General features: G+C 38.4%; 1 protein-coding gene across 2 annotated transcripts in view; it reads left to right on the top strand.

The window, feature by feature from the left end:
• Window positions 1-27,334, top strand: part of LOC122790142 (glucagon receptor-like) — a 2,645,547-nt gene that overhangs the window by 856,127 nt on the left and 1,762,086 nt on the right. The gene's annotated exons all lie outside the window — the stretch shown is intronic.

Raw genomic sequence — 27,334 nt, 5'->3', positions numbered from 1 at the left:
GTGTGCCACTCAACCACAGCCCATAAGGCATAACAATGTACACAACACTCTAGTCATAGGTGATTCTATAGTCAAGCACACTGATGTTCCACTCACCAGGCTAAACAAGGAGAAAGTTACTGTCAGCTGCCTGTCAGGTGCCAGGATCTGCCACATAATGCACCCACTTAGGTCACTCCAGAACAAGTACAAATATGACTCTGTCATTGTCCATGTTGGTGTGAATGACATGAGACGTACCTCCATGGACTACATGGAAAGAGACATGGAGGAGCTCTCCAGTCTTGTAGCCCAGGCAGGTATGACCCTAACCCTGAGTACCATCCTACCATCACCCAGAATGATACCACAGTACAAGGACAAAATGATTGACTTCAACAATTGGCTAAGTTCCTGGTGTCATTCTAAGGGGAACCAGTATCTGTCTGCCTGGGATGACATGATAGACAGACCACGATGCTTTGCCAGAGATGGCCTGCACCTGTCGCTCTTGAGATTCCAGATACTGGCTAAGTCTCTTGCCACCCCTATAGTGTCTTTTTAGGCAAGGTTCAAATGACAAATTCACCACCGTAACAGGTGCAAGCAAGCAAAATCTGAGGGTAATGCTACTCAGTGCTAGACCTCTAAACCTCAAATTGTATTCACTCGAGGCAATCCTTAAAATGGAAAACACTGACATCTGGCAGTGACAGAGACTTGGTTAAAGGCTCCAGAGTGCACCCCTGCATTAACAGGCTATAATTCATGCCACACCTTTCAGCTACCTAACCTGGACTGAAACACTAAAGGCAGAGGCATGTCCATAGTCATTAAGGATATCCACACCTCCAGGCTAGTTGCTCATCATAATGCATCCAAGATTATCCAAGTGCAACTAACTCTGGGCAAGACCGCAATCCAAACTGTAACTTGCTACAGATCCCCCACCATGTCCCAGGATTCCCACTCCTCATTTCTTGATACACTGGAAAATATTAGAGTACAACCCAACATCCTAATAATGGGTGATTTCAACTACCCTACCATTAACTGGGAAAACTACTCATGTATCACCTCTTTTGCTCAATGTTTTCTGGAATACATAAATTCCAACACCTTGGATCAACTAATCCACACCCCCACCAGGGGCAGCAATATCCTAGACCTGGTCATTACCAACATGGGTGACCAGTGTTCCATACCAGAGGTCAATTCCTCTTTGGTCAGATCAGACCACAATCTAATCACCCTAGACATCCACATCTCACCCCCACCCTCATTAGGGAAACCATCGTAAAAAAATTCTCCAAAGCCAACTTCACTCTTCTTAAGACAGAAGTGGAAAACTTCACGACACCCATGCAGATGGACAATAGAGGTACGGCTGCTGAATCCTACACAAATGTACTTTATAAGCACTTACATGAGTGTATGGATCGTGCTATCCCTAACAGAACCAAGATGCTATCCTGCCAAAAAAGAAGCCAATCTGGTGTTCCCCTACCATAAACAAACTGTACAACATAAAAAAGAAACTGTTACAAAAAAGAGTAAAATCCCATGATTGGAGAAACTCCCTGGTCAGCCTCAGTAAGAAGCTGAGATCCCTCATAAAATCCTCCAAAGCTAGTTACAAATACAAAATCACCACTGATTCTAAAGACAACCACAAAGCATTCTATAGCTATGTCAAGAATCTTAATGGCAACACTCTGCTCTGAGTTACAGCACAATGGCACTAAATATACAGAACCAACTGATATTGCCAACATACTGACAGATAGGTTCAGTGCTAACTTTACCCCCTCTCACCCCCTAAAGGGCCCATCTCTATACCGGAAGAATGCAAAGATCCTGTAATCATGGCTGCACAGGTAAAAAAACCACACTCTCCAAAGCCAAGAATACAGCATCCATGGGACCTGACAACATCCCAGGCTGTGTTCTATATGAACTACAGAATGAATTGGCACCCCACCTAAGCACCATGTTCAGTCATAGCCTCACTTCAGGCTTTGTGCCCACTGAATGGCACACAGTGACAGTTATCCCACTCCACAAAGAGGGAGCCACCATGGACCCTGGGAACTACCACCCCATTAGCCTAATGAGCCTGGTCAGCAAGGACATGGAATGTATCATCATGGGACTTATAAACAAAGACATTGGTAATCTCCAAACTCTGGACCCCACCCAGTGTGGGTTTCTAAAAGGCAGATCATGTCTCCTAAACCTGATAGACTTCTTTGAAGCAGTCACCAAAGCCATAGACAAGGGTAAGGTGGTTCACACAGCCTATCTAGATCTCGCCAAGGCTTTTGACATCATCCCTCACTTTGGAATTATAGATAAACTCACTAAACTAGGTATAAATCCCTATGTCACAAGATGAGTTGCCAACTGGCTCACCGACAGAACCCACACTGTGAAAGTAGCAGACTCCAAATCCAACTTCAGACCAGTGACAAGTGGAGTACCACAGGGTTCAGTCCTGGGTCCTCTCCTGTTGTTATTTACTTTTCTGAAGTACAGGCTAACAAAGAAGGTCTTTGGCTAATGAAGTTCACAGATGACTGCAAACTAGGAGCCATAATCAAAACTCCTAACAATGTGGACATCCTACAAAAGAGCTTCACTGAGACAGATGCCTGGTGTCAAAGCCATGGTCTCAAGCTCAATGCCAAAAAGTGCATTGTCATCTCCTTTGGTAAAAACTCTGTACACATGAGCTACCACATAGGTGGTAGTCTACTTAACACCGAATGTGTGATAAGAGACCTTGGGACACAGGTAGACAGTAGTCTCTCCTTTGATAATCACATTGGAACAGTAGTCAGGAAATCCTTCTACGTGGCACACCTCATCACAAAAGGTTTCTTATCCAGGAAAAAAGAGGTCATTGTTCCCCTCTACTCTTCACTCATTAGACCCGTTATAGAGTACAATGCCCCTTTTGGTATGCACTGCACAAGATATCTACAACAACTGGAAAGGCCACAGAAATACCTCACAAAGAAGATTACCAGCCTCAAACAGATGCCCTATGCAGACCGTCTCAAAAAGCTCCAGCTTTACTCCATCGCATATTGCCTACTCGGAGGTGATCTCTGCCTAACATACAAAGCTATGTCAAACCCAGAGCTGTTGGACATGCTCCACTTAAAGAAATACCAATTCCTCCAAGCTACATGCTCTAGGGACCTAAACCTTTTCACCACAATAAACAGAACATGCTGGAAGGATAGATTCCTGTCCCAGAGACTTCCCATACTCTGGAACAAATTACCTATCTATATCAAACAAAGCTCCTCATTAGCACTCTTCAAGAAAAATCTTGATGATTGGATGGGAAATAGGAAATTCACAGCGGGGATCACCTCTGTGGCTTTGCTTGACAGGGGCATAGGAAAATAATTTTCTTGGGTGGCGAAAGCCAGGGTACCTTTTTGGCTAGGCTTATATAGGTTGTAGGGCCAATAGCCTAGTACCTACCTATAAACCTATGAACATCTCGCCCCTTCTGTAGTTCTACCTGTAGTTTCAATAACATGAAAACTTTATAACTTATTTAATACTTTTGGAATATGCTGCAGGAAACTTCCTCAGTAAATGTCATTGCTGTTTTCTTCCATGTTTAATTGTGGGGACATCGAATTCAGTTGATTATTTAAACAAAAAATGATCAGATCATGCTATCTGCATAAAACCCTGAGCAACAGTCCATAACGCAGAAAGCAAGTTACATTTATTAAATAGATCTATCAAGCACTTTTGGACTGGTTAGCACACTTCCAGCAAGTAGCACATGTAGGCAAAGGATATTAAAGACATTTAGCAGTGAGAAATGAAGAACATTTCCATGAATAAGTGCTACAGTATGGGGATGCTAAAGCTCTATGAGAAACTTTGGGATTAAGGTTGACTTGGACCAAGGGAATGTTTAATTGGAAAGATTAAAATTCCCAATAATAACGATATGGAAAAAACAGACTTTTTGAAGTTCTTAAAGCTGAGTTGTTTTATAACTTTACATTAGTATATGGTTATGTACCAGGTACATAGAAGAGTTTTAGATGAGGTTTAATCCATATTTATGTCTGGCTATGCCAATGCCCAAGCAATTCTTTCCAACGAATGTTGTAGATAAAATCCAGCCAATAAAAAAATATATTTTCATTAATGCAGCTACTGCACATACAGCAATATCTAAAAGGCCAAAACCTCTTTGATTTTCATGCCAGATATGATGTTTTAGACCCAGCCTGGTACTTCAGACAAGTAGTTGCTTGTTCTTTTATGCTATTGATTTAACATTCTATTCATCACTTCCATATAGGGTTTTTTCTAAAATGTATATCACATTAAGATCTGGCATCATTTTTTTACAATTAATTTTTGCTGGAGAGACAGAAACTTGGATCATTTCTGAACAAAATTTTTTAGAGGACTGTATTTTTTCATACGTCAATTGTTTATTATGCCCTTTGTTTTAGATATATAAATTGATAAATACAAAAAAATGATGTTGCATCTCAGTTTTTATCATCAATGATTGTAATAGCATTGAAGTGGGTTATATTATTTCTTAGAACTAATGTTTTTTTATGATTAGAATATAATCCAGATAAGTCAGAGAGTAAAAGACAGTTGAGAAGTAAACATCAATTATAATCCATTCATGTTAGTAGATAATCTGTAAAACATATATATATAGATAGATAGATATAGCTATATATCTTACATGTGCGTGTGCACACACACACACACACACACACACACACACATATATATATATATATATATATATATATATATATATATATATATATATATATATATAGTGGGAGAGAGAGATAACTCCTGTAATATTAATAATATATCTTATTACAATTAACAGTACTTTTTGCCTCTGGTTCAAAGTTGGGATTAAAAGGTGAGCAGACCAACCCACTTCTTGTGTTTAAGAATAAAAAAAGAACACATAGAAAAAAAATAAATGTTTTATAAATTTCTGAGAATATTTTCTGAACTTGATGCCTAGCTTTATTTATTTTATAGTATTATATTGTATAGTGTAATAAAGACTGTTTTGCAATGGGATATTATTCATTTGAGAGTATTTTATATTTAATATCTTGAAGAGATCATATTAGATTACAGTGATGAATGATATGAGTTGTCAGTACTTTGAAATATAAGACTGAATAAAATTTCATAAAACAAGATAGCATAATTCCATCATTAGTATCAGTCCTCTCTCTGTGTGACACATTTCCTTAATATGACTGAATCATGACAATATTTTATAACTTATGAGCTATATATGTATTTATTAATTTATTTATTTTTGGGTAACACAGAATACTGAGAGGCATTTTTTAATTTCTTAAGTGTCATCATTATTTTGTAATTGAATACATAATGAAGGCTGCTCCCTCTGTTTTGCTGGAAATCATTACAGATAAGATTGTTTATTAGCATGTAGTCTTATTGATGGCTTATATTTTTACTCCAATGTTTCCATATTTATGTGTGTATGTAAATAACATTTTAAGGAATCTCATAGCTCATAGTACTGGTTAGTAATCTGTTTCTGTACAATAAATGTCTTCAAATGATATCTATTTCATAAACTCAAGTTCAACTTTTTTTTACATTTTTATTTTTATGGAGGACATATTCTATAGCACTGTTAGAAGCATTATTATAACAAAATAATGGAAAATAAATAATGAATATCTGATATAGCATTAGGTATAACATCATACCACTCCATATTCTGACCTTCAGAATGTAAGATATGTGCAATGTGTATATTCTAAAATGTGTGGTGGATTATTACGTTTTATGTAACATAGACCAGATTAAGCTTGATTGCATTCAGTTATAGCATTAAGGCTGAAACTCTGCATCCATTTCTTAATGTATGCAGATAATGCTGCTGTTGTGGCTCTGGAGATGGAACTCAAATCCATTTCTTCAGTGGGGCAGCTAATCTTTCATATGAGAATTAATTTGTTTTGTTTCAGTTCAGAATTTTATTTAAGAGTGATTTCAATTTTCTTACTCCTGTGCTGGGATTTAAATATGCATAACAAGGTGATTGTTGTTTCATTAGATATGGTATTTATTAGTGTAACAAAACCTTAATGTTTTGAGTATTAAACCCACCATATTAAGTAAACTATGTTTTTATATATATAGATCTGAAACAATTTTTGGTATGATATATTTTTTAAAGTGAAAAGACTCCTATAATCCTGAAGTGTTTCATGATGCAAATATAATCTGTTAACGTGGTCTGTTTATCTTTCAACGTTCTCCGCTTGCTAGATGTTTGCCTTGAAGATGTAATATACCAACCTGTTGTCATTGAGTCTTCTGAGTAGTTTACTTCTTTATGTGGTGAATGAACATTAACATTAAATTAAGTAAATGTTGATATCGAATACTGCATTTAAAAAAGAGTTTTATACCTAAGATTACATATATAGAATAAGGAGTTATGAGCTTTTTTTTTATTCTTGAAGTCAACTATGTGGCAAGTCCCTGTATATTAAGGTAATCAGTAATTACCCTAAGTAATTGCAAGTAGGTCCTGCTTAAGACTATGAAAAACTAAGCAGGAGTATAACTAAACTGGATCTGCTTCAGTAGACCAAAAGCTCACTTACCCGACTTTCAGATAGCTGAGACGAAAAAGCCAACAACCACAGACATCCTGAACACTGACTTCCCACTCCAGGTAAGTAACCACTTGGCCATCCTAAAAAAATAGTAAAACTCAAGGAAAGTAAAACCAGCCATGTGGGGGGGCAACACCCCCCATCCCCCACCTAAATATACCAATGATGAGTTCACACTACCATGAGGGTAAAGGGCAATGTTGAACAGGGAGGCCAAGTGGTTACTTACCTGGAGTGGGAAGTCGGTTCTGGGATTTTGGTGTTCTCCGGTTGTTGGCTTTTTTGTCTCAGCTATCTGAAAGTCAGGTAAGTGAACTTTCCGTCTACTGAAGTAGACCCAACTAAAATATATATAAGGCCAAAGTAAGAGAAGAAAATATTCTTTACAAAGTTTATATACATATATATATATATATATATATATATATATATATATATATAAAAATAAAGATAAAGCAAAACCACCCAGAACCAAGAATGCAGTGGAATGCTAAGCTGTCCTTAGTTGTGTATATCACATAAACAATCGGCCTTTATAGCACAAGTTTATCTGTCAAAAAAATCAAATCCCCAACGGATTCAAGGTAGTAAATAGTATAAAACGATAAACTAAAACAATATATATATATATGTTTATGCTACTATGCTTCTGTTTAATTCTTATGATTTCAAGAAGCTGGGAGTTAATCACATCTCCATCCACAGGAGAGAGAAAAAAATCTGCATACTCCTTGGAAGTAATTTTGGAATCTCAAACTACACAAATTTCTTCAGTATACATTAACATTTTTCTCTTAATGCAACAAAAAAGTTGTCTATTCTCTAGATGCCCTCATAAAATCTGAAACAGATCACTCAGAAAAAGTCTGTTCTTACTGTCCTGGTCTTAGGGAACTAGAAAAATAGGTGCATTTCAAACATTTCATGACCCCCCTACCTCCACTTCATTATGCAGAGGTAGTATATTCCTGATACTGTTTTTCCCACTGACATTCTCAGTGTAGTAAGATAAAAACTCACTGCGTTTTTTGTCTTTATACCTAATGTACAAGTAAGGTAATAAGAAAATTAATGGAGAAGAAAACATTTATCAAATCTTATATAAGCAGATCAGTCTTGGCAGTCCATCTATGTTTCTGTCATTATTGAATGCTGTAATTCTGCTGGCTTGTTCTGAGTTTCAGATTTTCAACATTTAGCTCACTCTTGTAGTATCCTAAGCTATTTGAGCCCTGCCTGTGTGACCAAACAGGTTCCAAAGCTTGAGGGCACTCTGTCAGGACCTCTAGGTGAGCTCCAGTATAAAGACAGTTAAAGGCCCAATTTAGTCAGAGCTTTTTTGTTGCTGAAGTGTACTTCTTCAGTGGGTCCTGTGGAACAGTTTGCCAGAGTGTGATCTTTCAAGGCTCGGCAGGGAAGTTCTCACTGGGGAAAAAACAAGTTGCTTTAATGGATTATCATTAAATTTCTACATGTATTTCCTTGTAAATGCTTATGTGAATTTTTGTGTATGAAATTCTACTCTTTGACAGTATGTTTCCTATAGGTTATATATGTACCTGTTTTTTAGGCCAGAATATTTTGCTGGTAGGTAACTCTTAGTGGTTTACTTACCTCAGTACCACTAGTGCTCTTTACTTTTACTGGCTCGTCCAGGCTTCTCTAGCTACTTTTAGGGACTCATTCTCAGCTTACCTGTGTTCCATGTAGCATGGGTTTACCTTTCCCTACCTGAAAGAAGAAGAATGTTGTAAGCAAGTTTTTGTCTTACTACATTGAGACTGCAAGTGAACAAACAGTAGGAAGAATGTAGAACTATCTCTGCACAGTGATGTGAGGGAGTCATGAAATGCCAGAAATGCACCCATTTGTGCTGCTTTACCTCAGCTGCTGGTGGGTGACTCTGATGTGGATGCCCTTGGTTCCTCAGACTGCTCATCTTTTGCTCATGGTATCTCTGGTACTGCACTTAGAGTCATCAAGGACTGAGGGACAGCCATTTCTTGTGGTTACAGGGATGCCCTTATCAAAAAGGGGAGATCCCCTCTTGTAGGTTTTAGGGGAATGGGAAGGTGAAGATACTTCATTCATCTGTGATAGGGGATCCTGACTCTGGTATGGGTTTGCCTACTGTGGGCCAGTTATTTTCCAGAGAATGCATTGAGGAAGTCTTGCTTATAAAGGCCCTAGGACCAAGCCTAGTAACCCTCTATGAACCTATGAACCAGAGTTTATCCAAAGCTGGACTATTAATGTATTTAAATGTCTTTTTCCCAGAATTGAAGAATAAGGAAGAAAAGATTCCTCATACTGCGGACATCCTCAAATAGCTCATATACTACCTAGTAAAAACTGAGTTGATCAGGAAAGCTAATCCAACTGTTTGTCTCCTCTGAAGGTATGGGGAAAGGATAACCAGTGTCTAAGCAGAATATTTCCACGTAGTTGTCTCAGACCTTTTACTATAATCACCATAATAAACCATTTTCAGGCAGGCTAAGTGTTCATTACACAAGGCCTTTGGCTTCTTTGGTAGATTTCTGGAAAAAAGTGGACTTCACAAGAATTTTATAGGCAGTAACTTGGTCCTCTGTACATACTTTTACATAGCTCTACAAACTTGATTAATTTCTTGGGTCAAGAATTGGTATTGTTAGGTCCATTTTCCAGAGGCTCCTTGATTTTTAATCTACTTTCCCTTTTCCCTTCTTAGTTTCTAAGCTTTGATAATCAAACCAAATAGTTTATGCTACTTCAGCAGTGGTCTAAATGCAAAGATATTACAGTTGTGTAAATAAACCTTCCAACAGCAGATGCTTAATAGATTACTGTTGCTGTAGCTGCCCCCTCTCCCATTCCCCAGCTGCCTTGTTTTGGTTGTTTTCCTTTTGTATTGCCAGAGTATGGTTGTATAGACCCTTGTGTATATAGTTTAATGTTGGGTTTGTTTCCTGGAATTATCCTTTCATAGCTCTTGCCTCCCCCTTTCTTGGCATAAAAGTTCTGACTGAATTGGCACTTTAACTGTTTCATATTGGAGCTTTACTCAAGCTCCTAAAAGAGCATGTGGATCATGCCTTTAAGCTTTGAAAGTTAGCCAGTCACTGGACAGGACCAAAAATAACTTGGTCTACTGCAGCAGTGGTCTTTTAGAGTGTGTACTGTTATGGTAAGTTTACTTAAACAACTTTATTTCCTAAACCACCAAGAGGTGTGAAGAGGACACAGTCTTATACAAATAGAGTACATACCCACCGGTTGAATGATGCTGAGATAAAGAAACAGCCTGTATTTATAAAAAATGAGGTAAATTGTTAATTTCATAAGTGTAGTATCATTCTATAGTCACAATGACCTTTTTACTCTTGTAGTAGTAGAAATGGTTTAGTTTTCATTGGGTTACTCTTTACTTCTCTATATATTTGGCTTTTAATACTTTGTACTCCTATTTACAGATAAAACTCAGAACATAATATCAAGCTAAGTCTTAACTCATCAATGAGGCATGCAAATTTGTGACTCTGGCTCTGTACAGACTGCACACTTGACTCATAGTTCTCCTGTGAGAATCCTATAGCCAGTTATGTCAATAATTTGAATTACTGAGTATTCCCATAATACCGTTTCATTTTCAATGACAGTCTTTATTAGTGTGATGACTTGTGAAATCTGATCAACTTTAATCTATGTGGATGAATGCAACACATTTCTAGCATCAATGGTGTGGTAGTGGGTGATCAAACAAGAAATTAAGTAAAATGAGTGAATATAAATTCTGAGATTGTGATAATTCGGTATATTCCTGCTACACAAAGGTACAGTGATCTGAGTAAGTATAGGAAGCAGGGGTGTAAGGGGTACAACCCTCTGTGTTGGTGGCTGAAAGGGCTCCCTCATGCAAAAAAAAAATAATTCGCAAGTACAAAAGTAGGCTTCTGAATTTTTTTTTTTGACAGAATCAGACTCCAAGTTTTTGAAGCATAGGTTCTTGCACTTTCAGTAAGGGACTGTGAGATAAGCTGACACAATAATTAACAAAATTTCTCAAACAAAACACTAGAATTGCAATCTCTAAGTAGCATCATTAAGCATTCACATCTCATTTGGTGTATACTAATTGCTGAATTTTTACCATTTCCTGTTTATATTGTTCAACATCTTTGTGAGAAGACTCGGAAAATTGGTTATGGTGCTATACCACTGTGAGCATCTCTGAAAAAGCGGATTGATAAGTCAGCCATGTTGCTGAAGTTGGAGGTGCATAGACATTTTAGAGAGTATACTGAAAATAATTTCAAGCATCTCTTTTTTCATTAGAAGCGCCATCCACAGAAATATTATCCTTTTTATAATTCTGACTTGCAATGTTTCCTTTTTTCTTTTTTTTTTAGAAAGAACAATTTGTAACATCTAAGTCAGTTTGTATTTTTTGCAACATTCTATTGGTCATATTGGAGGTATTTTAAATGTTAAACTTTATGTCAGATTCACTGTTGTCCCCATGAAAGGAAAGCGGGCCTTGTTTTGCTGCCAACAACCTAGAATCATCACTGTTCATGCATGGTTTTCAAACTGTATTAAATGAGTCATTGATGTTTTTGGACAAAACAAAGAATATATATTAAGAGGCATTATTTAAAGACAGATGCTTATTCATTTGGACAGTCATTTATAATGTAGAAAAATGAGTTCCATATACCATTTCTCCTCATATTTCTATAAATGTTTCCAGGGTGCTTTGCCTTGGATACTTTAATAAGTCTAAGATTGTGTGCCCATTTAAATCTTTCCTTGAATGATGTCTTGAAATAGGTGATGATGAAATAAACTGATCAGGGATGTTATTGCACTTGCTTTTATTCATTACTGAAAACAACACAGGATGCAACTTCATATATCTCTCAGAATCTTCTTTTCCTTTCTGCACTTTAAGGTTCTTATTCCTTTCAATAAGAAGTTATATTTTCAACATACTGCTTACATATCTTGGGGATGAAATACAGCCAGTGGGTATAAGCATTAAGAGGGATCTTCCTCAAACAAAAACAAAAACAAATGCCAGGACCGAAGGAGAACACCAAGCCATTAAAAACTGAGTGCTTTCCTCTTTATTCACTAGACTTCATCAGAGTATGAATTCAGTAAAACCACACTCCATATAAACAATTTAAACAATTAAACATCCAATCAGATGCTCCAGAAGTCCACTTCATGCACTAAAGGTCAGTCATAAATCCAGCATCAAAATTACATTAACTCTTCACTTCCTGTCATGAACTAACCATGCAAAATATTACCATACAATTAAAACAACACAATGGACAAGATGATGTGTAAATAAATGTAATAAATATGTGAACTACTAACTCATTATATGTCAACAATAACCTTGAAAGGTAAAAACAACTAAAATAAATGTGTATAGAAAAGGCTGGTAAAATTCACAGTAACACTGCAACAGATTGAAACAAGTTACAAAAAGAACAATAAATATTTACATATTTAAAACTAGGCTAAACTAAAAATATAGTTAAAATCAAATTGTCCATTATTAGCAATGGACTGCCTGAACCTTTAACAAACTGCTGATGGAAATACATAATTTAACCTAGGAGAAATAGAGGCATTAAGCCTGATCTGCCAATCCAACTCTTTTATTTGAGTAGAGATGTTCCTGGCTATGTTTTCTTTGCATTCAAAAGACAAGGATAAAAATAAAATAAGGGATGTGACAGTCTACTTAAAATACAGATCACCTGCAGACTGTTAGGTACCACATGAATCAATAAAGTCATACAACTGGTAGCACTCTGGTAGTGTTTGTGCAGATTTGACTACTACTGTGCTGATTGAAGAGCATAGTGAGTAAAGAGAGATGGAATGCAGCAATGTGAGGTGACTTTATCAATACTACTACAGACGATGGGTATAAATGATGACCTGCATTATGCAAATAGGAACTGGATTGCTGGTTTAGAAGATGATATGCTGGTCAATAATTTATTGCTGGACATATGTATAGCAGAAATATGTATGAGGTACTGGTGTAAGCAGTTTGGCTTACGAAGAGTATTTTTTATGTTGTTTTGAATATTGGAAGTCATGTAGTTCAGAATGTCTGGGTTATGTAATTAATATTCTTATCATTTAGTGGGACAGAAACATAGCTAAATGAGGAAATTATCAGGAAGAGTTTGCTAGGTGGATATAGTTCAGATATGGCAATATATCCCAGCTATCCTTGGGATTATCTGATAGTAAATGTTCAACTTCCTTAAAGAAACAAACTCCAGTCATTTAAATGATGGCATGTGCCTCATTCTAGACTAAAAAGAATGATTTACAGAAGTGAAGAATTAGGCAGACCAGCCAGATAAGAACATGCTGAATATGAAGTGTAAGCTTATAGTAATGTAGTTGAATAAAACATACGGGATTATATAAAAAAGAACTAAGAGGAGTTTAAGGAATATAAAACAACCAATAGATATGGCTTTAATTGCTGAGACAGAAAAGCCTTTAAATTGTTAAAGAAGAAGAATTGTACAGGAAGGATTGATTTAAGGTAAATATATAACTTTCTCTTCCTCAACGGGTTATCAGCTTGTATTTGTTATAAGTAAGTGCAGAGGGTGATGGGCAGAAGGAGCTTGACAATAATATTTGCATTCCTCTGTATGATGGGTGTGGTATTACATTTAACTAAACTGGATTAAATTTAATTTCAGCTACTGTAGCATTTGTTCCAATATTACTTCATTGTGATACTGCAGCAATACCAAAGAAAACCACACAAAACCAAACATATTAGTCATAGGTGATTCCATTGTGAGACACACAGATGTTCCTCTCACCAGGCTGGATAAGGAGAAGGTCATGATCAGCTGTCTCTCAGGTGCCAGGATACACCATATCACACATGCACTCAAGTCTGTCAACAATAGGTACTGTTATGACTCTGTCGTACTCCATGTTGATGTGAACGATTTGAGAGGTACCTCTCTGGACTATAGGAAGAGAGACATGACTGAGCTCTTAGATTATGTGTTTCAGGCAGGTATGTCCCTAGTCTTAAGTAGCATTTTACCTTCTCCTAGGATGATATCTCAATACAAACAAAATGACTGGCTTCAATAATTGGCTTACTTTCTGGTGTCATTCTAAGGGGATCCAATATCTGTCAGCCTAGGAAGACATGATCAACAGACCTGGATGCTTTGCCAGAGATGGCTTTCATCTGTCACCCCTGGGATTTTGGCTACTGGCTTAGGCTCTCGCCACCCCATAGTGTCTTTCTTAGGCAGTGTCTCAAGGACAAATTCCTGACGTAAAAGCTCCATCTAAAAACAACCTCAAGGTTATGCTGCTAAACGCTAGGAGTCTTAACACGAAACTGCACTCACTGGAATCAGTCCTCACCTTGGAAGATACAGATATTTGTGCAGTCACGGAGACCTGGTTCAAGGCTGTAGAGAGCACCCTTGCCATACCAGGTTAAACCTCCTTCTACCCATTCAGAGCACAAACTGAAGGCATAAAAAACTAAAGGAGGCAGTGTATCAATATGCATTAAAGATAAATACACCTCCTGATTGGTTAAACAGTATGATTCCCTGGAGATACTTTAGGTGCAATTTACTGTTGGTAAAACACCTATTCAAGTCATTGCCAGCTACAGGATCCCCTCCATTAATCAAGACACCAGCCTATTTGGATCTACTTGACTCTATCAAGATACAGCCGAACACTATGGTTTTGAGTGACTTTAACTACCCATCCATTGACTGGGTAAATTACTCATGCTCAGACTCACTTACCCAATGGTTCCTCAACTTTGTTAACTCCAATGCCCAGGACAAGCTTGTTGACACCCCCAAAATGGGTGCTGGGTCTACTTCACAATGTCGAAAGCCGACAATATCAAAGCTGATATTGTCGGCACCACAACATCGAAAGCGCAGAACATCATGCAGGTAAATGGAAATCTCCATAGGGGGTGATTTCTGTTTACCTCAATGTAGTGTGGTCTTGGAGTTGGAATATTTAAGTAGGGGGTGTGTGGGGGGTGCAGGGGGGCTTGCCCCCTATCTATGCTAGTTAGTTTTTATTTTTGTTTGCTTTTTGTTTTTTAAGCGTTATTCAATGTTTTACTACATCAATCAGTAGAGGTCGACCTTTAGTGATTCGATGTAGTAAGATTTCGATGACGTGATATAGACGTGATGGAACTGGCACCTATGCTGAGTTCTACACCAGTGCTTTATACAAACACCTGTTTAACTGCATTCACTCAGCTGTACCTGATAGGACCAAAACAAGGTCCTCAAGGAAGAGGAAACCTGCATGGTAGACAACTGCCATTAACAGGCTTTACAATAAAAGGAAGAAATTGCTGTCTAAGAGTAAGAGGGAGCAAGCCCTAAACTGGAAACACTCCCTCCCCAGCTTAAACTAGCAAATAAGACTTCTTGTGAAGTCTTCCAAAGCAAAATATGAATCCATATTGGATTTTTCAACTAAGGATAACCAAGGCGTTCTTTAGTTACATCAGTAACTTAAAAGGAAAGGCCCAGATTTGTGCCAAAATGGTATTTAATGATACCACACTTACTAAGCCTATAAACATAGCTAACCTGTTGGCCAACAGGTTCTGTGAAAACTTCACTCCCCTGTCCCTGCCACACATACCCCAAGAACATCCCTACCACCTGTCCCCTAGCTTCTGTCTCTAAAGAGTAGGTCATAAATGCCCTGTATAAGGCCAAAAACACAGCATCTGTGGGACCTGGTTACAACCCAGGCTGCGTCCTACTTGGGCTCCAACAAGAATTAGCAGCACCATTGGGTATACTTTTCAATCATAGCACTAGCTTCATCCCAGTGGAATGGAAATATCCCAGGAACTATAGATCTATTAGCCTGACTAGCCTTATCTGCAAGGCCATGGAGTGAATCATCATGGACCTTATCAATAAAGATATAGGTAATCTCCAGACATTTGACCCTACTCATTTTGGATTTGTCCAAGGGAGATCATGCCTGTTAAACCAGTTGGATTTTTTGAGACAGTCAGCAAGGCCTGGATGAGGGGAATCTGTGTATACAGCCTACCTGGACTTAGCCAAGGCTTGTGACACTATCTTCTACTGAGGCATCATTAATAAACTCACCCAGATAGGTGTCAATCCTTATATTGTTAGCTGAGTCTCTAACAAGCTCACTGATAGAACTCATATAGGTAGTCAAAATAGAGGAATCCACCTCCAACAGCAGACCTGTAACCAGTGGTGCTCCACAGGGATCAGTCATATGACCTCTACTGTTTGGAATCTGTTTCTCTGAAGGACAAGCAAAAACCAAAGGGGTATGGCTGACAAAGTGTGCTGATGACTGCAAACTGGGAGCAGTCACAGAATCTCCAGATGATGTCAACATCATACAAGAGGGTCTTACACAAACAAATGATTGGTGCCAAAGTCATGGCCTTAAACTCAATGCAAAAAAAATGTATTATCATCCTTTTAAGTAAGAGCAATGTTCTTAATAACTACCACATCAATAGCAACACCCTAAGTGTGCACTCAGTGGTGAGAGACCTGGGCACACAGGTTGACAGCAACCTTACCTTTGATCACCATGTCTCCACAGTGGTAAGAAGAGCATTCTATATTGCTCATCTCATAAGTAATGGCATTGCCTCTAGAAAAAAAGAAGTTATAGCCTCCCTGTACTGTTCCCCCTTCAGGCCAATAACTGAGTACAACCCCCTTTTGGTATGTACCTTTCCAAGCATCTGCAGCAACTGGAGAGACCATAAAGTTTCTTTGCAAGGAAAATTCAGTCTTCAACATCTGTTCTATGTGGATCATCTGAAATCACTGTCACTTTATTCTGTTTCATACAGACTACTCAGAGGCAATCTCTGTCTTTCATATAAGGTGATCTCCAACCCTGCTTTATTGGAAGTGCTGCATATCTGTAAGTCAAATGGCACACGTGTTACTCACTCTAAAGACCTTAAACTGGTATGTGACATTGATAGAAACTGCTGGAGGACAGATTTGTCTCCCAGAGGTTACCACACCTTTGGAGCAGACTCCCACTTCCTGTCAAACAGAGCACCTCATTGGCCCTCTTCAAACACAATCTGGCAATTGGATGGGTAACCGTAAAGTCACCCAGGGTGTTCCACCTGTGTCCATCTTGGACAGGGGCAATAGGTGCTGATCATGGAAATAAAGGTAGAACTTGGCTAGGCTTGTAAGGGCCCTAGGGCCATTAGCCTGGTAACTTCCCATGATCCCATGATCCTATTGGACAGTTGTCAATAAGAAGGGATGTGACAGTCATTTTTCACTAGTTCAGGGAGACCTGTTTTGATAACAGTAGGAAATGATAGTAAAGTAAACAGGAAGTATAATATTTATCAAATAATTTATTTCTTAGTATTTTTATTTAGAAAAAATTGTGGTCATCACTAGGTTCACCTTTTTCAGCCACAAGTCTTTTACATTGTAAAAAATATAATAACTTTTGCTGTTTCATTTCCTGGCCGTGATGCCTTTTTTCATTTTTTTGGAGTGTGTACAAGTCCTCTCTGTGTCTTTTTTGTTAGTCTAGGGTCTTTAGTTTCCTCCTGCATCCAAAAGACATACAGGAGGTGGATTGACAGTATTGCAAACTGCTCCTGGATGATGAGTGTGTGTGTGTGGGTGGGAGGGGGGGTTGGTGTGTGTGTGTGTGTGTGTGTGTGTGTGTGTGTGTGTGTGTGTGTGTGTGTGCGTGCGTGTGTGTGTGTGTGTGTGTGTGTGTGTGTGTGTGTGCGTGTGTGTGTGTGTGTCTGTATGTGGATTTGTGTTCATATCAGTGCATGTGTATGAGTATGTATATGTGAATTGTGTGTGTGTGTGTTATGCATACTATGGATGTGTATGAGTCTATGTGTCCTGTGATGGAGTGGTATCCCTTCTAAGACTGACTTTTAGACATGCACCTGCTGCTTGCATGCATAGGTTCTGGCTTTTCACAGCTTTGAATCTTGTAAATGAAAAAATGAATAAAAGAATGAATGCAAAGTGAAATAAATATAACACAAAAAGCAAAGCAGTAAAATATGAAATGTACTTTTACAGTTTCAGTTATGACTTCAAAGTCTATTTTAGTAAAAGAGAATACTAAGAACCACCTGAGAACAAGAAAGAGCACTGGTTCATAAATCAAATGCTAGAGTTAGTGAATAGTCTTCAAGCAGAGTTGTGAAATTAATGATGGGGGTAGATGTGGGATAATGGTGGATGCAGCAATGTGATGTTCAGGCTAAAGACTGGGAATGTATTGATATAATGTGGCAGCTGGTGCAGAGGGTTAAGGCTGTGAGCTGTAGTTCCTCCAGTACACAGTTTGATTCCCTCAGCCTGTATTTGCTTACTGAATGACCTTAGGCAAGCCAGTTAACCAGACATCACTCCCTGGTTGCCACTTTAAGGGTACTGTTTGTCCAGAGAGTTAATGGGTTGCTGTCTAAGGAATGCTCCTGAAGAGTGACTCAAAGTTAAGATGTTGATGATGACTGTTGATGCCTAAAAGATGTCCTGTAAGTGAATGTTCTGTTGAGAAGTGGTCATGTCTTAGAATGAAAAACTATAAATAAGCAAATATTCTTTAAAAAGCTGTCTTAGTTTTTTACCTATAAATGTAGATGTCCCTCCTTCAGTGTTGTACACTTTAGTTTAACTAATAGAACTGGTGCCAGGTTAAATGAGTGTAAATAATAATAATAATAAGAAGAAGAATAACAATAATAATAATAATAATAATAATAATAATAATAATAATGTAATCAGACTCTTATGACAAGAGCTAAATGATGGCTATTATTGTGTTAAAATATTTACCAGTGTCTGTAACATTCTGCATCACTGTGTATTTGCCACATCATTTGCAGGCAGCTTTAACAGTGACTTAATGAACTGGTACATTTTTTGTACACTGGAAAACCCAGTTTCATTTGTCTGTGAGTTTTTCAGTGTTCTCACATACCCTGAAGGCCTAAAAGGAGCAGTTCAACCACAATGTTTTATTATTTATCATATTGTCAGTCTCATAGCTCTGTTGGAAATATGAAACAGAATATTAAACACTCGGTCTGAAACTGCAAATAATTCAAGCTACTAAATAAACTGCTTTGCAGGAAACCATCTGACTTAAGTAACTGATGAATGAGAAAGTTACATCTTAGAATCTGTACATCCCTTAAGGGTCTACATTACATTGTTGAACTCAAATGAGTTTGAATGATGTAATATTGAACCAGGAAGTTCGAAATCCAAAAAGTAAGAAAACACAGAACAAAGATTTTTTTCCCAGGGAAAAAAATTGCTGTTCCGGTACAAAAAATAAAACATGTACACTTTAAATTTATACTAAAGCCCCCCACATTCCCCAACATGGGGGGCTATACCCCCACACACCCCCTACTTAAATATACTAACTCCGAGATTGCACCACATTGGAGGAAATAGCAAAGCCGCAAAAACGGACCACCAATTTCTTTCCATTTTTTACATGTGCCAGGTTGGCATCAAGAACATGAGGAAATTTATCAAATTAGTAGAAATTATGGAATGAATAGTCAGCAATTTTGTAAAAGGTGTGTCTGCTGGGTGGGCATTCTAATCAGAGTACACATTGTAACTGAGATGCCCACCATTGCTACCAATATGTGATGGCCACCAATATGTGTTGTCACCACGCTGGGCCAGTAATCAAGGAGGCTGAATTTTCACCACTGACACTAGAGAGGGATGTGCACTTGGCAAACAAATGGATGCCCTCAGTATTTCCAGATGCAGACCTCTCTGCATCAAGTACAGTTTCCCTTAAGAGCACACAAAGAACACACTCAGCCAGGGGTCTGGCTGTGTCTGTATCTATCTCCCTCCAGGTCCCCAATAAGACTCGCCACTGGTACAGCTGCAGGGTTAGGTCCTCAGCTGAGTGTCCAAGCCAAGACCTCTAGCACCCTCTCTGTAAACCCAGTGCTTTGTGTCCCTGCCCCAAGTAGCTCTCACACACACACACACACACACACACACACACACACACACACACACACACACACACACACACACACACACACACACACACACACACACACACAGTGAGTGATTTGATTTGCACATACACACACCTGGGAAAAGCTGGCATAGGTTTACTTCCTATGCCACCTTCTGCCAAGACTAAAAGGTAGTTATCACCCCCACCAGACACTCCCCAATCAGCTACTCTAAGGCCCTTAACAAAGGGTGTCCAATTATACTGTGTAATATTAATGCTAATACAAATGGTAGTAGTTCACCAAGATGACTAGGCCTTCTAGAGAGGCCCACACAGTGTCACCAAATAAATATAAGTACTCTGAAAGGCTAGACACTTTAAGCAAAGACCAACCACAATAAAAGTTTTAAATGTATTTAATAATAATAAAAGAACATAAAAATATAAAATATATATTCACAGTAAACCACAGAGTTCAGATCACAGGAAATAATGAAATGAACATTGATGGACAGACTCAGACAAATAAAGAAAAACAATATCTAAACTACACATCACTATATTCCTGACTAATCTAAAATAATCACTGTTCCCTAGTTAAGTTACTTACTACCGCAAGGCAATATGCTGTGGATGAGGGTCCTTCCAGTCAGGCTTCCAAAACAGAATAAACAATACTCTGAGATTTCTCTTTGTGATATCTAAAATATAATTTTGAAGAGAGCTGACCTCATTTGATCACCTGACTGTAGGTTCTCACAGTATTCTCCTTTGAAACTGAGACAGGAATTTAGCACAGATGGCTACAATAAACATATTAATGTTTACAGCAGTGCCTCGGACCTCCTGTCTTTTTATTGAGCTAATGAACAAAGGCTTTTCCCAAACCTATCATCTCTAGTCCTGTTCAGCACTGTGGAGTGCCATTTTAATGGTTTAACATCTTATTTACATTTCCCTTATTTTTCTTAAAGTTAACCTTTGCTGTCTCAGTGTCCTCTATTAAAACATATGCATTTAATTCAGTTGCAATAATGCATGTACATTTTTTTTTTCATTTCAGCAGGGTGCACTGTTAATACATTTCAGCACAAGCAAACCTCACAAATGCATCTCCAGTACAAGCATCTATACAAAATAGTTTGATATACAAATGACAAACAGTTCTAATACATTTGTAACACAAGCATCTTGTATAAATCAGTTTTATATTCAAAGGACATATCATCCTTCACAAAACTCCAGCTGGCTATGCTGGCACTTGCCCATGTCATCACATAAACCATGCATTACCAAATGGAGCAAGTCTGGTCATTCTTAGTACATCAGTATCAACTGATAATACTCACAGAACAAGAAGGAAAGACATGGATGCATGACAGAGAGGTTTCTAAAAAGCAAACATCTTGTTTGCCATCACTCATATATTTCAGTGATGTACTATGCAAGCATGGGTTGTACATGCCATACACATGTGCAATTCCTCAGTAGCTAACACAAGACATGGAGGCAAACTTAAGTGTCATCATATAATGACATTATTAAAAAGAAAGTTAAGCAATGTCTTTCTTAAATAATGTCAATGCATAATACAACAGCCCATGAGTGGATTTGTGTGAGTGCTGCATTGACTATGTCCCATGTGCAAGATTTCATCTAATAAGTTATAACAGATGGACAAAAGCTAAAAACATTATTTAAAAAAATTGGATATCTCAATCTCTAACTTCATTATTGCTTGTAAGGAATGTATATGCAATTTATATTATAGACCACCTTATAACTGGATCTCCAATGATCATATCCTTTATTTTATTTTGAGTGGAAACTTAAGAATATAAAAATAAATGTAGGTATAATGTATGTTCTGCTCTAGTTGGTGATTTTAAGAATTGACAGTCTGTTGTTCTATCTAAAAGTGTATGAGTATGCAGGCTATGTTTTATAACAGATAACCACAAATGTCATAGTATCATTTGTGAACTTCTGATCAACTCATTAAGGACCACTTGTCAGAAAAAACTCTAATTGTGTTTGGACAAAGCATGAAGATAAAAACAAATATAATGTGCTGATGTGTAGAAAATGGACATGTCCTGTCATTAAAAAATGTATATATATATATATATATATATATATATATATATATATATATATATATATATATATATACGTATGTATTGTTGCATGTATGCATGTATGTCCTTCATTAGATCACAGTTGCAGTATTCCAATACTGATACGTTATCTTGCCAAGGTAATCTGGAATAAGGCATACCAAAGCCAAAACCTTCCACACAGTCATACATCCGATGAATGACATAAGCCTATGGGTACCTAAGCAAATGTATGAGAGTAATTTCCTCACAAGTGCTGGTACTCTGAACACAGCTCTCACACTAGTTGACCTGTTATTCATGTAGATGTTGTCTGTTACCTCTGACTTCACTTATTCAGATAAAAACCCATTTGGAAAAATCTCCATTTATCTTGCATCTTTGTGATAAATTTGTTAGATATCAGCTAAGAGAGGGAAGTGTGATTGCAGTTTTCCTTATAAGGACCCACACCCCCACTGCTTATTTTGTCTTGGAGCTAAACACAACTATAAAAGTTGTCAGATTTATCCGTTGTTTGTACCAAAACCCTATATGCACATCTGTCATCTCTAAGTACATATTTAGAGACTCAGTACATGAAGCTTCTCACCCAATCCAAAATGGCAGTATCCTCACCATCCAAAGTCCCACTCACACCAAAATAGAAATTTAAAAGGTCTAGGCCCGAACTGTTGTATGCCCAGTGGGATTCAGAAGTATCCACTGTGGTATTGCAAAAACCCTCAGCACATCTGCTTATTTCTCTGGTTCCTGCTGCCACAACCCCACAGAGGCAAGTATGGAATCTGACTCACACACGTCCAATGAGTCTGTTCGCACCAGTATGGCTGAGAAGGGAGAACAAAGGGTTATTATTCCAGTGGGACCAGAAGGCATACCTCAAATCCTGATTCAGAAACAGGTGCCTGGAACCTTTATCGAGGTCCGCCAGAGTTCTGAAATGCCACTCTATGTGAAAACAGACATCACCCATAAGAAAAAGAAACAGAAGACAAACAATGTTTCTCCTTCACAAATATCTCAAGAAAAGGAATGGATGGAGTTTTCACAAGGCCTATGCAAGGCCATTTTGTGTCTGAAGCCCACTTCCTTTCTTCTTCCTCTTTTCCCATCCTTTCTTATATGAGACAATACACATTTTCTTCTGAAGAGGAGAAAGATTCTGATTCAGATGAACACTCTTCAGCTTATTCATCTAAAATCCATTTGCCAGGACAGATTGTCAATGATGATGAGGACACCTTGTTTCTGTAATTCTTCTTGAAGAAATTTCCTTTGGAGAAACCATTATAAAAATGACACAGCATTTTGAATGGGAATATAGACAAGTTTCTGATGTGCAGAAGAGGTACTATAACTTATTAGTGGTAGGAGCCCATATGCCATCCCCTGTTCCTTCAGCCTTGGAGTCTTCCTAAATGCATTTGCATCCACCTCTGCATCTCCTGATTCCCAGCTCCCAGGCCCTAAGAAGCCTGATAGGTTTCGTAAACTACTAGAGGATCTTAAATTTCTCAAAAAAACCCTTTGGCGGATCCTTCTTTGTGTCCACTGACAAACCTTCTAAACTTTTGCCTACTGCTAATGTTTTACCCTCAGACAGATACAGTAGGACTGTGCATAGATATTGTAAGAAGGTTTACACTTCTGCCACTGTGGCATTCAGAGCCTTAAATTATTTGACACAAATGACTAAGAACCTCTTGTCTGTCATGGATGAATTGCATAAGACTTGACTAACCTTGATGTTTCTGAAATAAAGCAGCAGGCGATGTCTATTCTTGGCCAGGATACTCAGGTGGTCAGACATACCATTAAACATAGTTATGAGGTTCTGGAGGCTTCTTCCAGGACAGCTGCTACTGGATCAGGTATCAGGAGATTTGCCTGGCTTCACTCACACTCTCTTCCTAAGCTATGAAGGCTAAACTTTTAGACTCCTCTCTGCACAGGGATTTTCTTTTTGGATCTGCTTCAGCAGAACTTTTCAAATCTTTGCAAGAGAAAGGTAAAATCATGAGAAAGATTTTAAGCAAATATTTTTTACTTCAGTCCCAGTTATATAAGGGATTACCTGGCTAAGCTCATTTCCTTTGTCCATAGGGATCAAGAATCAGTTAATAGGACAGGAAGCTGTCAAGAAAATGATTTCATGACAAATGTAAAGTGATTGCAAGTCTGTAAAACATTCCTGTCCAGACAAGTCAGCCTGACTATTTACTTCCCCCTTCTTCACTCCTTGATCCACTCTTCCTCTTGTCAAAAAAAAAAAAAAACTTCCTTTCCACCTTGAGAATTCATTACTTCACAGCAGTGGGTCCTATCCATCATTCAACAGGGATACAAGATGACTTAGAAGGAAATACCAGCCATCAGAGGTATCCATCCCTCTCCCCCCACCAACTAAACACACCTTCTTCATCTTTTGAAGGGTCTCATGGAGTCTATAACCTCTCAAAATCTAGGAAAACACTTTTATTTCAGACTTTTCCCAGTACACAGAAAAGAAGGAGCTTGGAGACCCATTCCAGACTTATCACATCTCAATGTTTTCCTAAGGTAGATTCTTTCAAAACCCTATTGCTTCAAAATCTTCTTCCCTTCATCATGCTCCAAGCTTTTCTTGTTTCCTTGGATCTGAAGGATGACTTCCTTCCCATTCCTATTCACCCCTCTTACATGAAACTCCTCAGGTTTGCTGCTTGTTCATCACACTCTCAGTTTGTTGCTTTGTGCTTCAAGTTATCCACAGCCCCCAGGCTTTTCATAATGTGCCTAAGGCCAGCTATTACATTTTGCAGAACTCAGGGAATCCAAGCATTTCCATACCTGAACAACGTTCTTTTCCAGGCTGCTTCTTGGGAAAACCCATTAAGCCAACTCAGCTTCACTGTGTGTCTTCTGCAGAGGCTTTGCTTGCTGGCTCTCAATGTAAAAAAAAGTCTGATTTGTTTCCCATCCAATATCTAGTTTTTTTGGGTTGCAGATGGGACACCCATCAGATGGTAGCTTTTCTCTCACAAGAGAAGGTTCAGACTCTCTCCATGTACTTTCTGTTCCTCCTTCATATTCAGTCTTGTCCTGCAAGGGAAATTCTAAGGGCTCTGGGGTACATGGCAGTTACCATTCCCATGATTCCCTTTGCCAAACTTCACATAAGGAAGATCCTTGTCACCAAAAATCTCTTTGTTCTCAATATTGTCACCCATGGGATACTCAGGTTCCTGTTCTACCTTTTCTGAAAAATGAGTTACTATGATGGATCTGTCAGGTCTAGCTGAATCCATGTCCTCCATTCAAACCATTTTTCCCACTCAGGAACTTCACACAGATGCATCAGATCTAGCTTGTTTTGCATGGAGAGGCTCCTTATCCTTTCAGGGTTAGTGGACCTTCAAACAAAGGAAGGAACAGATCCATGTGAAAGAGATGAGGCCACTCATTCAGTCTATACAGATTTTTTCTCACACATGCAATCTAGGACCTCAAAGGATTTTCACAGACATCATAACAGTCATGTGGTATATCAACAAGTGTGTGGGGGGGTGGGGGCAAAGTCCTATCAATAGTGCAGACTGGATGTTTTGGCTTGGGACCAAGCTATAGAATTAAATCTGTCCCTACAAGCAGCTTACATTCCATCCCAGGACAATGTTCCCTAAGCAGGTCTATGGAAGTCCCTCGCAAATGGATGCTAAACAGGGAGGTTTTCCTGGAAATAGTTCACAAATGGGATCTTCCTCAAGTAGACCTTTTTGCCTCCATTCAGAACAGATGGTGCAGGCCATTTTGCCCCTAGAAATCTTGCCCCTAGGCCTGGAGATTGGACACCATGGCTTCATCTTGGGAGGGGGAAATTCCTTTATGGCTTCCCTGCACATCTCTTAATCCCGAAGGCTCTGTTAAAGACCTAAAGGGACAGACCATCAAATTTTGCTAGTGACTCTATTTTGCCCAGGCAGCTCTGGTTTCCTCTTCTTTATCATTTAACCAAGGGCCATTGTCACAGTTTTCCCTACATTAAGTGGAGTTGTTCATACAAAAAAGAATTCTCTGCTTCATCCCATCTTGCAAGTTGCAACCTGATTTTGAAAATGATAGAATTCTAATCACTTTCAGACACCAATATTCTGAAGATATACTCCAGGTGACTTAAGGAGTGAGAAAATCTACCACCAGAAGATATTGTACATCAAAATTGAAAAGATTTTTCTATCTGATGGTATAAAAACGATGAGAATCCCACCTAAACAGGGATTCCCACTATTCTTTCCTGCTTATATGAGCTCCTAAAAGCTGGTCTAGCCTACTCTTCCATCAAGGCACTCTTGTCTGCCATTTCTGCATGTATGCCCCTTAACTCTGCTTTGTCTTCTAGAACTGAGGTAAGCATTTTCTTAAAGGTGTCCTTCATTTAAATCCACCGAGCAGGGCTATTGCCCAACCTTGGGATCTTAGTTTTGTCTTAGAAAAACTTACTTAGCCACATTTTGAATGAGTGGCTTCAGCAACTCTGCAATTTTGTACTTAGAAAATATTTTTTGGTAGCCCTTACCTCTGCCAGAGGGGTTTCTGAGCTTCAGGCTCTGATGGCCTCTCCTCCCATTCTTATTTTCCATAAGGATAGGGTGCTTCTTAAGGTCAGTCCTTTCTTCCTGCCCAAAGTGGCTAATGAGTTGTCTCCCAATCAGGCTGCTAATCTGTCTACTCTCTTTTGAATGCATCAAAACAAGGGCGAGAGTTAAAGATTTTATTTACATAATAGTAAAGACATTAGGAAGTCAGTTAGGCTTTTTGTTTCCTTCCAGGAAGACAAATTGGGAAATCTGGTTTCTAAGTAGATAGTTTCCAATTAGATTTCTAAATCCATCTCTTTTTTTAATCTCACAATGGCAAGTCCTTATATTCTCCTGTTAAGGTCCACTCTACTAGAGCAGTCTCTTCCACTGGGGCTTTTTACTAAGGAATTGGTTCCAGGGCTACCCTAAACGTAGCCACATGATCACCTGTACATAGTTTCACAAAACACCACAGGGTAGATATTTTCACTAGATCTAGAACTTACTTTGCTAAGTCTGTACTATAAAGATTGGTAGACAGTTCCCCTATTTTTGATTTTTCAATCCTTTCTATTTGATAAGATTTGGGGATTACCAATCAGTATTGGAATGCTACAACACTGATCTAAGGAAGGACATAGTACAGTAGTGTAAGAACTTAGTATAAGAGTAAATGTCCTACTGATCACTGCAGCACTACTGCATCCCACCCTCCCGCCTTCTTTATAATGTTATCTTTTTCTCATTCTTACATTCTGAGGGATGACCATCTTCCAGCTGCTCTCCTCTTAGCTGATCTTATTCTGTTTTTATCCATTTTCCTTTCATATCTCCAGATCTCCAGGCTCAGATAAGCTGAGTGTCTTGCATTCTTATGTCTGCTCATGTACCCTTAGTTTCATGAGTTTAAGTAATTCACCAGATGTATGAC

This window comes from Protopterus annectens, chromosome 1.part0, assembly GCF_019279795.1.
Source record: "Protopterus annectens isolate FY-2018-M chromosome 1.part0, PAN1.0, whole genome shotgun sequence".
Classification (NCBI taxonomy): Eukaryota; Metazoa; Chordata; order Ceratodontiformes; family Protopteridae; genus Protopterus; species Protopterus annectens.
This window is presented reverse-complemented; position numbering and strand designations above follow the sequence as displayed.